Genomic DNA, 15168 nt, shown 5'->3' on the forward strand with positions numbered 1-15168 from the left:
AGCCAAGAACTAGATGTGGTGCTGGAAAATTTATCTGAGAAAGCTGTTCTCTGTAGATTAAGCCAGAGTGTTTGAAGTGGCAACAAAAATGGTTCAATATCGCTCATGCTCATGAAAGGTCTTATTTTTTTTCATTTAACAGGATTCCTTCTGGAAATGCCGCAGGCAATGCAGTTTAAAGAGACACTTTAAATCCAGGTGTGCAGACCCTAGATTTGGGGATATGGTTGATATGTCAAGCTATGGCCTTAATAATAATGCTGAACTTTGGTGATCTTTGATAATAAGATGATTCCTATGAGAAACAATCTGATCTGAAGTTTAATAGCAACAGGAAAACCTTATCACTTTGCTTTAAAAAAAACAACACACAAAAAAACAAGCCTTGACTTTTCTGATTACAAATGGAATACATACTCACTAATGGAAATTTAGAAAATACAAGAGAGCAAAACAAAGCAAATAAAAATAATAATCCAACCACATTAGCAATAACTACTGTGAACATTTAGAATCACACTGTTTTGTTATATTTTTCATGTTACATGTGATAATGTTTATTTCACCGTATTCTTCAATAACATGTTTTTTCATGGATATATCGGAGTCCCATTCATTGTATAGAAATACTATAACTAATTTAACCAACTATTGGAGGAGTATTGAAACATTTAGGTAGTTTTCAATTTATTTTGTTATTAAAAATGCTGTCATAAACATCCTTGTATATAACATTTGGTACACATTCTTCATGTATTATTTCCATTGCACAGATTCTTATAAATAAATCACTGCTTCTAAGGGTGTAGGCATTTAAAATTACATATTGCCATTTTTTCTCCTGGTAAGATGAATCCATAAACCCTTTTCCTATAATTCTAAAATCCAAAAAACTCTGAAACCAAAGTAATTTCTTTAAAAAATTTTTTGGCAACAAAAATCATCTACCTGATAGTAAAACCTGACCTGAACTGAAGTGAGGCTGCTTATAGTCTTCATTTATCTCACATGAGCATCTGATTATGGGATGCTACCTAGACCTATATAAAAGGCTAATATGCAAATCAACTGAATGGCAGAACAACTGGTTGCTATGACGCGCACTGACCACCAGGGGGCAGACGCTCAATGCAGGAGCTTCCCCCTGGTGGTCAGTGTGCTCCCACAGGGGGAGCGCTGCTCAGCCAGAAGCCAGGCTCATGGCTGGCGAGCACAGTGGCGGTAGCAGGAGCCTCTCCCGCCTCTGTGGCAGTCGAACATCCCCCGAGGGCTGAGGGACACCCCCTTGTGTGTATGAATTTCATGTACCAGGCCTCTAGTGTTATGTAACATACAATATATGCCTTATATTACCTTTCATTTAACACTTCAAAGATGTCATTTTATTATCCTCTGGCTTCCCACCCTTTTTTTAAAATGAGAAGGCAACCATCATTCTTAGTATTGTCTACCTTTGGTGGCTTTAAAGATTTCTTCTTTATCATTAGTTTTAGTAGTTTGACTGACAATGATATGGTTTTTCTTTATATTTATTCTGTTAGTGATTTGCTGAGGTTTTTGGATATACAAGTTGATTTTTTTCACCAAATGTGGGAAAATTCCAGACAGTATTAGGTTATCTCATTGCCACTTCTCTCTCCTTGCTTTCTGGAACTACAGTAATATAAATGCTAGACTTCTTGATATTGTTTCACAGGTCACTGAGAGCTCTTTTCACTTATTTTCAATCCTTTTAGTCTCTGCTTCAGTTAGGATTATTGCTACTGAGCTGTCTTCAAATTTACTGATAACATTTGTCTCAATGTTAAAAATGCTGTTAATAGCTAATGAACTTCTCATCTTAGATATGTTTTTTAGCTCTAGAATTAACACTTTGTTTTATTTTATAGTTTTTGTTTATCTGCTGATATTTTTCCATAAATTCAATTATTCTGCTGATATTTTCCTCTAAATCCATTAACATATTTCTAACTTCTATTATGAAGTCCCTGACTACCAATTGCAACATGTGGCTCATCCATAGGTCTGTTTCTATTAATAATTTTTCTCTTGATTTTAAGTTATAAAATCCTTCTTCCCATTGGTCCTATGATAGTTTGAACTTTGGCTTTGTTGGACAGGTCTTATTTTGCTTTGGCCTGTAGTCTTGGGGCAGCCCTTAGTCCTAAAGCACAGTCCTTCTGCAGTTTCAGTGCAAAATGTGAGGTGTTTTACCAGTCCCCCAATTTGGCAAGACTTGCACTCAAAATAACACTGTGTAGCTGCTGAAATGTAGATTTTGCTCGGTTCTTTAGTCCTTCTGATGTTACTTTCTGCCTGCTTTCTGGTTTGATTTTGGATAGTTCCTATTTCAATACAATCAAGTTCACTAATCATTTCTGCTGCAATGTGCCCCATGCTGTTCTTCATCTCAGACATTGTAGTTTTAATTTCTAGATGTTCTATTGGGTCTTTATAACTTGCATATCTCTATTTAGCATGTTAAAGCTTTCCTCTAGCTTCTAGAACATATGGAGTACAATTATAATAATTGTCTTAATGTTCTTCTCAACTAATTCTATCATCTATGCTATTTCTGGGTCTGTTTCAATTCCCTAATTTTTAAAAAAGACTAGTGTTTAGAGCAGTTTTAGATTCACAGCAAAATTGAGAGGAAGGTACAGAGATACTGCATATATGCCATGCTCCACATATTCACAGCTTCCCCTATCATCAACATCTCCCTCCAGAGTGGTACATTTGTTACAATTGATGACACATTACATTGACACATCATCAACGCCCAAAGTCTACAGTTTACATGAGGGTTCACTCTTGGCATTGTATATTATATGGGTCTGGACAAATGTGTAATGACATACACCTACCATTACAGTATCATACAGAGTATTTTCATTGTCTAAAAGTCCTCTGTGTTTCATTTATTCATCCTTCTCTCCCCCAATCCCTAGGCAACCACTGATCTTTTCTTTTAAGTAGGTAATCACTGATCTTTTTTTTTTCCCAAGAGAAAGGGAAGGGAGAGGGAGAGGGGTAGGGGGTAGGGGAGGGGGAGGGATAGAAACATGAATGATGAGTGAGAATCGTCTATTGACTGCTCCCTGCACACCCCTTATTGGGGATCAAGCCCACAACCCAGACATGCCCTGACCAGGAATCAAACCATGACCTCCAGGTTCATGGGTTGACACTCAACCACTGAGCCACACCGGCAAGGCAACCACTGATCTTTTAACTGTCTCCACAGTTTTGCCTCTTCCAGAGTGTCATATAGTTGATTTTTCCCCCTCCTCTTTATGAATTGTCTTTTCCTGCTTTCTTTCATGCCCTGTAATTTTTTATCAAATGCCAGACATAGTGCATTTTACCTTGCTGGGTTAGATCTTTTTCTAATCCTTAACATATTCTTTAACTTTGTTCTGAGATGTAGTTAAAATACTTAGAAATGTGATCTTTTTTAATGTTTTGCTTTTAAGCTTTGGTAGGTGGGATCAGAACAGTAGTTAGTCTAGGGTTAAGTTTTCCTCTAATACTGAGGTCAAGACCTTTCTTAGTACTTTCAATGCTGCCCTGTAAATTATGAAGCTTTCCAGGCTGGCATTATTTCTCACTCTATGTGAATTTGGGGCCTTGCTACTTTTAATTCTTTTGGGTGCTTCTTTTTCTGGCCTTCCTCACACGCGAGTGGGTTAGTATTCAACTTTATATTCAAAGTTGCCTTCAGCACATCTCTGGAGCTCTCTGTGTATGGCTCTCTCCTGTCCAATGCTCTGTCTGGTGAATTCTAGCCACCAGAGTGGCTTCCTCAGCTCTGTCTCCTCAACTCAGAGAGACTGATAAGTTCTGCCTCAGTTCCCCCTCCTTACACCATGGCTTGGAAACTTTTTCCCAGCAATAATTTGGGGTTAGTCCTAGGGGTTACATAATTTGTTTCTTGTCTCCCAAGAGTCACTCTCCTTCACTTCTTGCAGTCCAATGTCTTGAGAACCATTATTTTATATGCTTTGTCCGCTCTCACCCCACCAAGAAACTTCAAATGCATCCTCTTAGAAATGGAAGCCCCTGCATTACCTTTTTAAAATAAAAAATATGAATTATAACATATCTCTGGCCAAAGGAATTTGGATAATGTAAACTTGTACAAATAAGCATTCCCACTAGTAATGCACAAATGTGTTTGTCTCCTCACATCCTTTCAATATAAATGCATACTAAAGTATAAGAAGATTATTTTTAATATATGAAAGTTAAATATGTATTTTAAAAAATTTGCCAGTTATTTAATATGTTTAAAAAGGCATAATATTGCTGTTTAAACCAGTATATCTATGATTACAGGTAAAGTTAAACATTTTTAAACAGATTTTTAAAATTGATTTTTAGAGAAAGAAGAAGGCAGAGGGAGAGAGAGAAACATCGATGTGAGAGTGAAACGTTGATCAGCCACTATCAGGGATCAAACCTGCAACCCAGCACGTGCCCTGACTGGGAATCGAACCGGCAATCTTTTGGTGGCCAGGATAATGCCCAACCATCTGAGACACACAGGCCAGGGCATAAAGTTAAACATTTTTTAAATTTAAGTGGACAATAACATTTTTAATCTCCATTGCCCATATTTCCATCAAAGCCTTTGTTCTACATAAAGACTGGAAACACTTTCTTGGTACTATTGCCATCTTTCAGACTCTTGGACTTAAGCCTTTTCTGCATCAAAGGGAACTTCACAAATTTATAAAACTTTAGGAATCTGATTGTTACATTGCTCTGGCAAAGAGGTGAAGACTTGGCTGCTAATAAGATGTTGCTGCCTATCCATTTTCCAATATCACAATCAATGTATCATATCAATCCTTGTTTTAAATCCTTTCTATTTTCATTTCAAGAATACAAACTAAATTTCTCCCAGAGTCTAACAGGCTATTCAGGATCTGGCTCTGCCTACATCTTCAACTCCATTCCTTGCCATGTTCCCCTTCAGTCACTGTATTCCAGCTACTGATCTTTTTTCAGTTCCTTGAACAAGTCACTCCCTCCCCCGCCCCTCAGTTCTCTCTTGCTTATAATCTTTTTCCCAGAGCTGATACCTTCTTATCTTTCAGATGATACCTTAAACATCAATCTGCACATAGATATTCCCTACTACCCAATCCAAAGTAGGTTTCCCCTCATGCTATTCTTCCCATAATAATCTCTTCTTTCCCTTCACAGAACTTATATGCCTGTCACAATTTCAAATTATATATTTGATATACTGTTTCATTATTGTCTAGCTCTCTTACTAGAAGGTAGGGTACATGATGGTGGGAATTATATATTTTTTGTTCATCAATGTATACTTAGTAATAAGAATAGTGTTTAGTCCAAAGTAGGCATACATTAAATATTGGCTGAAGTAACGAATTACTCGATACTATAGTATAGTGGGGTTGGGGGAATGAGAAGAGATAAACCCAAGATCTTATATGCTTATATGCACAGCCCATGGACAAGGGCAATAGGGTAGTGAAGACCTGAGGTGGGGTGGGGTGAGGTAGGGCTGAAGGGAGGGAGGGGAAGGAGGAGGGGAATGGGAGATATCTCTAATACTATCAACAATAAAAAATATATTTAAAAATACTAAAGTATAATAAGATTATTGAAAAATGGGCAAGTCTCAAAAACATTCATTTATGTTAGAATCATTCATCATCTCTCTATACTTCTGAGATATATTAATCTTCACTTAATCTGTAAGCTTATATAGAAAATATTCTTTGGAGAAATGCTGCTATCACCAAAAATTAAAATTTCATTTTTTAGTATTAATTTCAATCTAACATATTTATAATGGGGAACTAATATTATTTGAAAATGGACATATGAAACCAAGGTATTAATATTAATGTTCCTATTTCATTAAATAACATGTAAACCAAATCTCTAATTTATAGTGAAAATCCAAAATAAATGGATATGGTTAATTGAAAATTATCACTGAGCATAAATAAATGTCATTTACTGAATAATTTCTTGGAAGTTTTAAATACTTCCTTCTGACATTATTTATAAATTTACCCCAAAAGATAAAACATTTTCTTAGGCAACTCTAAAAACAACAAAATAAAAACCACTTCAACCAGCAGGAAAAAATATCAGCTTATTTCATTTAATTATCTCCTTCTGTGATTATTAAAGAACTAGAGGCCTGGTACAAAGATTTGTGCACTCTGGGGGGTCCCTCAACCTGGCCTGCACCCTCTTGCAGTCCGGAAGCCCTTGGGGATGTCATCGGGGTGAGCCTCTGGTGGTTACTGAAAATTCTTTGCTCCCGAACGCTATGGTCCCGCCTGGCACTCACACCTGCTGTCGGCACTGGCCCTGCTTGCAACTGCTACGGGTTCCTGGAGCTGGCACCGATTGCTCGGCGTCGTCAACGGGTGCAAGTGGCTGCAAGCGGCTGCCGGCCGGCTGCCGGCCCTGATCGCCCCTCAGGGCTTCTCCACCTCCCTCTGGTCCTGAGGGGCGATCGGGGCCGGCAGCAGCCACTCACACCCACTGCAGGCGCTGGCGTCACACCTGCAGCCAGCACCTGGCACTGATCCCAACTGCTCGGCGCCATCAGCGGGTGCAAGCAGGGCTGGCGCTGTTGGCGTGTGGGAGTGGCGGCGGCAGGAGTGGGGCTGCTGGCAGACAGGGGACTGGGGACTGCGGAGGTGCAGAGGATGGGCTGAGACCTGCTCCTGTCCCCACCTCAGCCTAGCGGCCCACAGTTCCTTTCAAGGTGCATGAATTCATGTACTGGGCTCCTAGTACATTATAAAAAACTTTCTAATGAGTCTCTAATGCTCTTGTTTTTTGAAGTTTTTAAAAGGAATAACAACTTGAATGTTGCTGGTACATAATAGTGTGTTAGTTTATTATCAGCTCTCAAGAACTCTAAGCCCCATTGATAATATAATCATGTTAAAACTAAAATCTAGCAAGTGTCCAATTATGTTTCTTTGAATTTATATCAAGTTGCCTGTTGACTGTGAGAAATGGCTTACCTGTCTGAATTTCAAATGACGGACTGGGAAACAGAAATATGGTGAAAGCGAGACTTTTAGTAACACTCTCAGAGTGGGCGCCCATTGTATAGGAACACAGGTGGGGCAGGGAACATAGCCTATTTATTCAGTCCTTCTCCAGTTCTTCATTGGCTGAGTACTATTTGGTCACCTGTTTCATCATATGTCGCCTAGGTCTTGCTGTCTCCCATTGGGCCATTTAAATTCTGGGCTGAGACCTTTCTAGCTGTCTCTAGCTCCGATTGTTTAGGGGAATCTCCTGGAAAATGTGCTATCAGCCACATGCACAGCTCTCATATCCTCTCCCCACCCCCCACATCCTGTTTGCTTTGGGGAAATTCAGTAACCACCTGGCCACATGCTGTTTCTTTCCTATAAAGATGAATCAGAGGCATGTTTCTTACATTGACCAAAAGTTATTATTTTTAATGCTTACCAGTGCCAATGAAGATGGTTAGTTGCTACTATAATTTTAATAAAGAAATAATTAAAGATAAGATTTAAATTATGTTATATTATACCAAAATAACATTTGCTGAGAAAATAGAAAGATGAGTTCGTCGGTTGAAATTAGTTACTCCAAGTATTTCAGCTGTGGGTAATATGTAGTGAAATCGAAACAGAGAATCATAGAGACTTGCCAGGTCTATTCTGTGGACTTGCATTTCAGATTGAGTTGCTCTAAACCTGGGCAGGGGAAAAGAAGTAAGCAAAGAATGAAATCTGAGACTTTTTTTTCCCTGTTTTGTAAAGAAGAAACGTGCTGTCCTAGCCAGTTTGGTTCAATGGAGAGAGCGTCAGCCTGCAGGCTTAAGGGTCCCAGGTTCAATTCCTGTCAGGGGCACCTACCTCGGTTGCAGGCTCCTCCCAGGCTAGGGCCCTGGTTGGGCTCATGCAGGAAGCAACCAATCGATGTGTTTCTCTCACATCAATGTTTCTCCCTGACTTTTCCTCTCTTCCACTCTCTCTAAAAATCAATGGAAAAATATCCTCGGGTGAGGAATTTAAAAAAAACCAATTAAAAATAAGTAAATAAATAAATAAGAAAAGTGCTTATTCCAGAGGAAAGCAGGCTTTCTGGGGGGAATAACTTTCATCACGTCTGTGCAAATCTGTTGGAAGGCACCTGATATGTCAGAGTTATTTACCAGCTGTGAAAAACAGAAGTGAGAAAAGGAGCAGCAAGAAGAAAGGGTAACTGTTGCCTCCTACTGAGTTGGAGTCAGAAACTGAAGAAGTAAAAAGTCAATTATCCTAAGTCTTAGAAAAGGATAAAAAGCTACTTATTGGAAGGATCACATTACAAAGGTAGTGAGAAGCTTTGAATGCATTCAGTATCTTTTGGAGGTAGACAGCAACAGGTGAAAGCTGATTGGCAGTCTCAGCTTGATTTTAGAGTCACTGGGACCCTCACCTCTGTTATCCCCATACATTGGCTAGGGACTTAACCAGGGCTCATAGATTTTCAAAGGAAATTAAGAGAGCAAAGTAAAATTTTATGAAATAAAGTTTAATAAAAGCTATCATTTTCATTTCACTTTAAATTTTTTAAAATTAAAAATGTGAATGGCTGCCCTGGCTGGATGGCTCAGTTGGTTGGAGCGTTGGCCCATGCACCAAAAGGTTGCAGTTTGATTCCTGGTCAGGGCATATACCTAGGTTTCCAGTTTGATCCCTGGTTGGGGTGCATACAGGAGGCAACCAATCCATGTTTCTCTCTCTTCCTCTCTAAAATCAATAAAAAACACATTTTCAGGTGAGGATTTAAAAAAAAATGTGACTGGCTCACACTATGGTAAGAAATTTTAATGAGCACAGCCAATGTGGTATGCATGTATCATAGAAATCAGCAGTACCATGTTTCAATAAAGCCAGAATGCTAAAAATAGAACAGGCTAGAGGCAGGAAAACTGGGGGTAAAGATGGCCCTACAAACTTGAATTCAAATATTAAGGTGTAAAATAGGGACTATATCACTCTCAAAGGTTGTTGTGAATATAAGCATAAACACATCTCAAGCATATTTGATAAATTTCTTCTTTCCTTCTTGTGTTACCAATCTACTATCAGCGGTTCTCAACCTGTGGGTCGCGACCCCTTTGGCGGTCGAACGACCCTTTCACAGGGGTCGCCTAAGACCATCCTGCATATCAGATATTTACATTACAATTCATAACAGTAGCAACATTACAGTTATGAAGTAGCAACGAAAATAGTTTTATGGTTGGGTCACAACATGAGAAACTGTATTTAAAGGGCCAGGAGGTTGAGAACCACTGTCTAGATCTTTTTACAGTATACTGGTTAAAAAAAAACAAAAACAAGTGAGACAGACAATTAGAGGAAAATTTAAGAAATCCCAAATAGTTCTCATTCTAGCTTACTTCACTATTAGGAAGCATCAGACAAGAGATTTTCAAGAGGATCTGATCAGTAATCTTACTTGAGTTTCCTAAAGAATGTAAAGGTTGAATCATCTCTCCTATCCTGGAGAATGGAATGGCCTCAGACATAAAGTTGACTTTGACATGTAAATACAATTTCAAAATAATTTATCTTTTCTAGATTCTCTGAGAAAGCAGGAGAAAAGACAATGAAATAGATTACTGTTTTTCTGCTCTGTATGAGGTGTGGGGATGAGGGAACAGGGCAAGCAATGTAGTGTAAATGGCTTCAAAATTTAACACTGATTCATGAAAACATTCTCAGCAAAACATGGAATAGAAGGGAACTTCCTAAATATGACATAAAGGTTACATACACACAGAAAGCCCACAGTTAACATCATACTCAGTGATAAAAAATTTCACACTTCCCCAGATCAGTAACATGGCAAGGATGTCAATTCTCCCCATTCCTATTCAAAAGTGTACTGAAGGCCAATGCAATAATGAAAGAAAAAGAAATAAAAGCCATAAATTGGAAAAGAAAAAATAAAAGTCATTATATGCATATGTAGAAAATACCAAAGAATCTACAAGAAGTACTAGCACTAATAAGTAAGCTTAGTAAGGCACTGATTACTGGATACAAGGTCAATATACAAAAATATATTGTATTTCTATATCCTGGCAATGAACAATTCAAAATTAAAATACAAAACAGTAAGATATACAATAACATCAAAATCATTAAACACTTAGAAACAAATCTTATAAGACATATATAAATTTATATGACAAAAACTACAAAACACTGATGAAATAAGAGTTAAATAAATTGGGAGATATGTTAATTATAAGACTTGATATTATTAAAATGTCAACTCTCCCAAATTGACCTACATATTCAACACAATCTTAATAAAATCCCAGTCTAAATTTTTATAGAAACTGACAAGATGATTTTAAAATTTATATGGAAAAGCAAAGGAAGTAGAATAGTCAAATGTGAGAAGGGAGAACAAAGTTGGAGGATTGACACAACCTGATATCCAGATTTACTATAAAGCTACAGTATTGGAGAAAGGATAGCAACATAGAGCAATGGGATAGAGGAGAAAGTCTAGAAACAGACCCACACATCCAAAGTCAGTTGATTTTTTTTTTACTAAGGTATAAGGGCAATTAATGTATATCCACATGCAAAACAGTGAACCTCAATCGTTATCTAATGCCCTATTAAAAATTAACTCCAAATGGACCAGTGATTGCGAGGGTTGAGGATGTGGGGAGATGTTGACTACAAAGAAATATAGGGAACTTTTGAGAGGGAGTAACCATACTTCTCTTTATTGTGACTAAAGATGGTTGTCAAAACTAGCAGAAGGTGAATTTTATTCTTTGTAATTATGAATTAAAATATATAATACGTAATTGTATTTCTTTTTAAAGGGAAAAAAATCTTTTAGTCTCTCAGCACTCTCTAGGAAAAAAAATCTAAATGGTAATAGGCCACAATATGCATGTAATCAAAAGTTGTTTATGCATAGGATATAAATGAAAAAGAAAACAAAACTGAAGTGTCCCAAGATGTAAAGCCTTAAGTATCTACATAAATAAAAGTTTCCCATCTGCATTTGGTTTTGGTTTGGAAAGATGTTGGAAATCGCAGGACCTGTCTTTCCTTTCCTAAATGCAAACAAGAAAGTGTCTTCGATGTATAATTAAGAAAATTTTCAATCTGGAAGCCATATTTAAACATCTTTTACCTTTACGTCCTGTAGACATTTCTAACTCCAACAATGAACTCTATTTTTTGATGTTTGTGCTCATCTCAAATACATTTCAAATATGTACTCTTTTCTTCATCCCAATTTCTAAGGTATAAGGGCAATTCTAGAACAAGTTACCACTTCTCTCCTCTAAATTACTTCAATATTCTTGGTCTCACTATACTCATTCTTGCTTTCCTTTCAATTCTGCAGTGTTCTTTTAAAAATACTACTTTGAAAAACTGCCAGCCTGCCTGATGGCCCCTAACCATTCTACCTGCCTTCCTGATCTCCCCCTAATTGCCCCCCTGCTGGCCTGGTCGCCCCCTAACTGCCCTGTTCTGATCATATCATTCCTTCCTCAAAACCCTTCAATACCTTCTCTATTTCTTTAGCACAGACATAAAAATAATTAATGTAGTCCCTATTTATCTCACTAGTCTTATCTCATACCACTCTCTTTCCCCCTCTAGATCCAATCACGCTCAATGTCTAGTTCCATGTTCTTTGCTTCATAGTAGAGATGCTACATGTTTGTTCCATATATTGGTTCCCTCTGCCTATAGTACTCCTCCTCCTGCCTATATTTGCACTTAAACTTGTCCAACTTGCTTCCTTTTTTCTTCAGGGGCAGCTAACATGGCATTTTGAGGAAGCCTTCCATGTCTACATTGATTTACTGGCTATCTGCTCTTACAACATATTCACCTGTAAGTACCATGACATAATAAAAAAATTGATTTTTGTCCCTGGTTCCTGTCACATAGTGCCTAAAACTCTTGGAATCTCCTGAGTAATAAGAGTGCCTTTTGCATGCTAATGAGATTATGGGTGTCTGGTCTAGGGACGATACATAGCTTCAGAATGGCAGCTTGTCACCAGAAAGATAAGCCATGAAAGGTCTAACCTGCCCTTCCCCCCACCCCACCTCTGGGGAGGAGAGAGGGTTAGAGACTCAGTTAATCACCAATGGCCAATGATTTACTCAATTATGATTACACCAGAGGCCCAGTGCACGAAATTTGTGCCCGGGGGGGGGGGGGGGGAGGGGGGGTCCCTCAGCCTGGCCTGCACCCTCTCCAATCCAGGACCCCTCGGGGAATGTCCGACTGCTGGTTTAGGCACCATCCCTGCGAGATGGGACCTAAACTGGCAGGCGGACGTACCTCTTGCAATCCAGGACCGCTGGCTCCTAATCACGTGCCTCCTGCCTGCCTGATCGCCCCTAACCACTCTACCTGATTGCCCCTAACTGCCTCTGCTTGCCAGCCTGATCACCCCCTAACTGGTCCCCTGCCGGCCTGGTCGCCCCCTAACTGTCTGGAAGGAAGTCGGACATTGGAAGATGTCCGGTCCACCCGGTCTAATTAGCATATTACCCTTTTATTAGTATAGACTAGAGGCCCAGTGCATGGATTCATGCACTGGTGGGGCATGGCCTGCAGGGATTGGCCTGCTGTGGGAGTGCCTCTCATCCCAGTCAGCCAAGCAGCTGTGGACCTGCCCTCTGAGTAGCTGCTCTCGCTGTGGGAGTGCTGCTCATCCTGGTCAGCCAAGCGATGTTCCCACTGTGGGAGCACACTGACCACCAGGGGGCAGCTCCTGCATTGAGCATCTGCCCCCGAGTGGTCAGTGCGTGTCATAGCATCTGGTTGACCAGTTGTTCTGGTCATTCCACCGTTCAGTCACTGGGCTTTTATATATAGAGATAATGACACCTCCATAAAAATTCCTAAATGAGGTTCAAAGTGCTCCTGGGCTGGTGAGCACACTGATACACAAAGATGTCATGTGGGAGAGGTTATAGAAGCACCCTTACCCCCTCCCCACCCCCAAGACCACTTCCTATGCATTTCTTTCCTTTGGCTATTTCTGAGTTGTATCCTTTATAATAAACAGGTAAATGTAAGGTATTTTCCAAAGTTCTATGAGTCATTCTAGTGAATTATTAAACTTGGGCAGGGGATGGGGTGTCACAGGAATCCATGATTTAGCAAAGTTAGACCACAGTGTGGGTAATCTGGACACCTCCTTTGCGGCTGGTGCCTGTAGTGAGGACAGTTTAATGACAATGAACTCCTTTTAAACTTGGGGATTCTGACACTAATATCTGGTAGTTAGTGTCAGAATTGAATGGGATTGTTGGATGTTCAGTCCAGAGAATTGACAGAATTGGTGTTAGAAATAACTTACTTAAGAACACTTTTTCAAAACCTGTTTATAATTACACTAGAGGCCGGTGCATGAAATTCGTGTACTGGGTGTGTGTGTGTGTGTGTGTGTGTGTGTGTGGTGTCCCTCAGCCCAGTCTGCACCCTTTCCAATCTGGGACCCCTTCGGGGATGTCTGACTGCCGGACATCCCTCTCACAATCTGTGACCGCTAGCTCCCAACCGCTCACCTGCCTCATTGCTCCTAACCACTCCCCTGTCAGCCTGATCAATGCCTAATTGCTCCCCTGCCAGCCCGATCACCCCCAACTGCCCTCCCCTGCTGGCCCAATCACCCCCAACTGCCCTCCCCTGCTGGCCTGATCGCTCCCAACTGCCCTCCCCTGCCAGCCCGATCGCCCCCAACTGCCCTCCCCTGCTGGCCTGGTCACCCCTAACTGCCCTCCCCTTCTGGCCTGATTGCCCACAACTGCCCTCCCCTGCCGGCCTGGTTGCCCCTAACTGCCCACCCCTGCCGGCCTGGTTGCCACCAACTGCCCGCCTCTGCCGGCCATCTTGTGGCTGTGGTCACTGCCATCTTTGAGGGTGGGGCAGTCAATTAGCATATTCCCTCCTTATTGGCTGTGGTGTTGCCATCTTTGCAATGGCGTGAGGGTCAATTAGCATATTCCCTCTTTATTAGATAGGATTGGTTATAAACTCCATAGGCAAATGTCTTGTCTACTATTGTATTCCTAGCACTTAGCAGGGCCTGGCACACTGCTCCATATATAATGGGTGAATATACAAATGAATGCCTACCAACCAAACTGTTATCAGGGAGAAACTAGGTCAGGGGGTTTTACTTGGTCTGCCTCTGATTCAACACCAAAAGCTGATGAAACAAAGATAAGAGACAACAACAACAGGGCCAACTTTTCATGTAATGCTAAGGCTGACTACAGCATAGGGTGGTACACGGTAAAAAGCAGGAAACAGCAAATGTGATCCCACTTCTCACTTTGAAAAAGAAGCAAACTGAGAACAGCACAGTGATCAAGTTACAGCCCTAGCAACTGCTCCTCCTCCACACTGAGCCCCTCATGGTGTCAAGTCCTGTTCTCCCAAAAGCTACTAAGAGTAGAGTTCAAACTCAGCTCACTGCCTGCCTATGAAGAAAAAATAATAATAATTTGATGTAAAATGAATATAACTGTATCTATTCCATTAGTCAGACTCCAAATGCAATGAAAATTCCTCACATGAACACTACTGCATCAAGTTCTTGGAAGAAAGTTACCCAGCTGAGAAAACCATGCACAGAGCACCTGTGCATGTGCCTTGTCCATGAGCCCTACTTAAAAGTGAAGAAAAGCAAGGACCTATTAACCAAGACCACTCTAACCTGCAAAGCTATCATTTAGAATCAAAGAACAGTTAAAGAGCTTCCCAAACAAGAAAAAGCTAACGCAGTTCATCACTGCAAAACTAGTATTACATGAAATGTTCAAGGGTCTTATTAAAGAAGAAGAAGAAAAAAAGATCAAAAGTATGAACAATAAAATGGCATTAAATACATAACTATCAACAATGGAATCTACAAACAAAATGAACAAGCAGAACAGAACAGACTGTTAGATACAGAGAACTTTTTGTTAGTTGCCAGATGGGAGGGGGGTTGGGGGGTGGAAGAAAAAGGTAAAGGGATTAAGAAGTACAAATTGGTTGTTACAGAATAGTCATGGGGATGTAAAGTAACAACATAGGGAATCTATACTAATAAAAGAGGAATATGCAAATTGTCCTGGAGCCGTCA

General features: G+C 40.0%; 1 protein-coding gene across 16 annotated transcripts in view; it reads right to left on the reverse strand.

Moving 5' to 3' along the window:
- Window positions 1-15168, reverse strand: part of VPS8 (VPS8 subunit of CORVET complex) — a 267100-nt gene that overhangs the window by 39343 nt on the left and 212589 nt on the right. The gene's annotated exons all lie outside the window — the stretch shown is intronic.

The sequence above is a fragment of the Myotis myotis genome, unplaced genomic scaffold (assembly GCF_014108235.1).
Source record: "Myotis myotis isolate mMyoMyo1 unplaced genomic scaffold, mMyoMyo1.p scaffold_m19_p_2, whole genome shotgun sequence".
NCBI lineage: Eukaryota > Metazoa > Chordata > Mammalia > Chiroptera > Vespertilionidae > Myotis > Myotis myotis.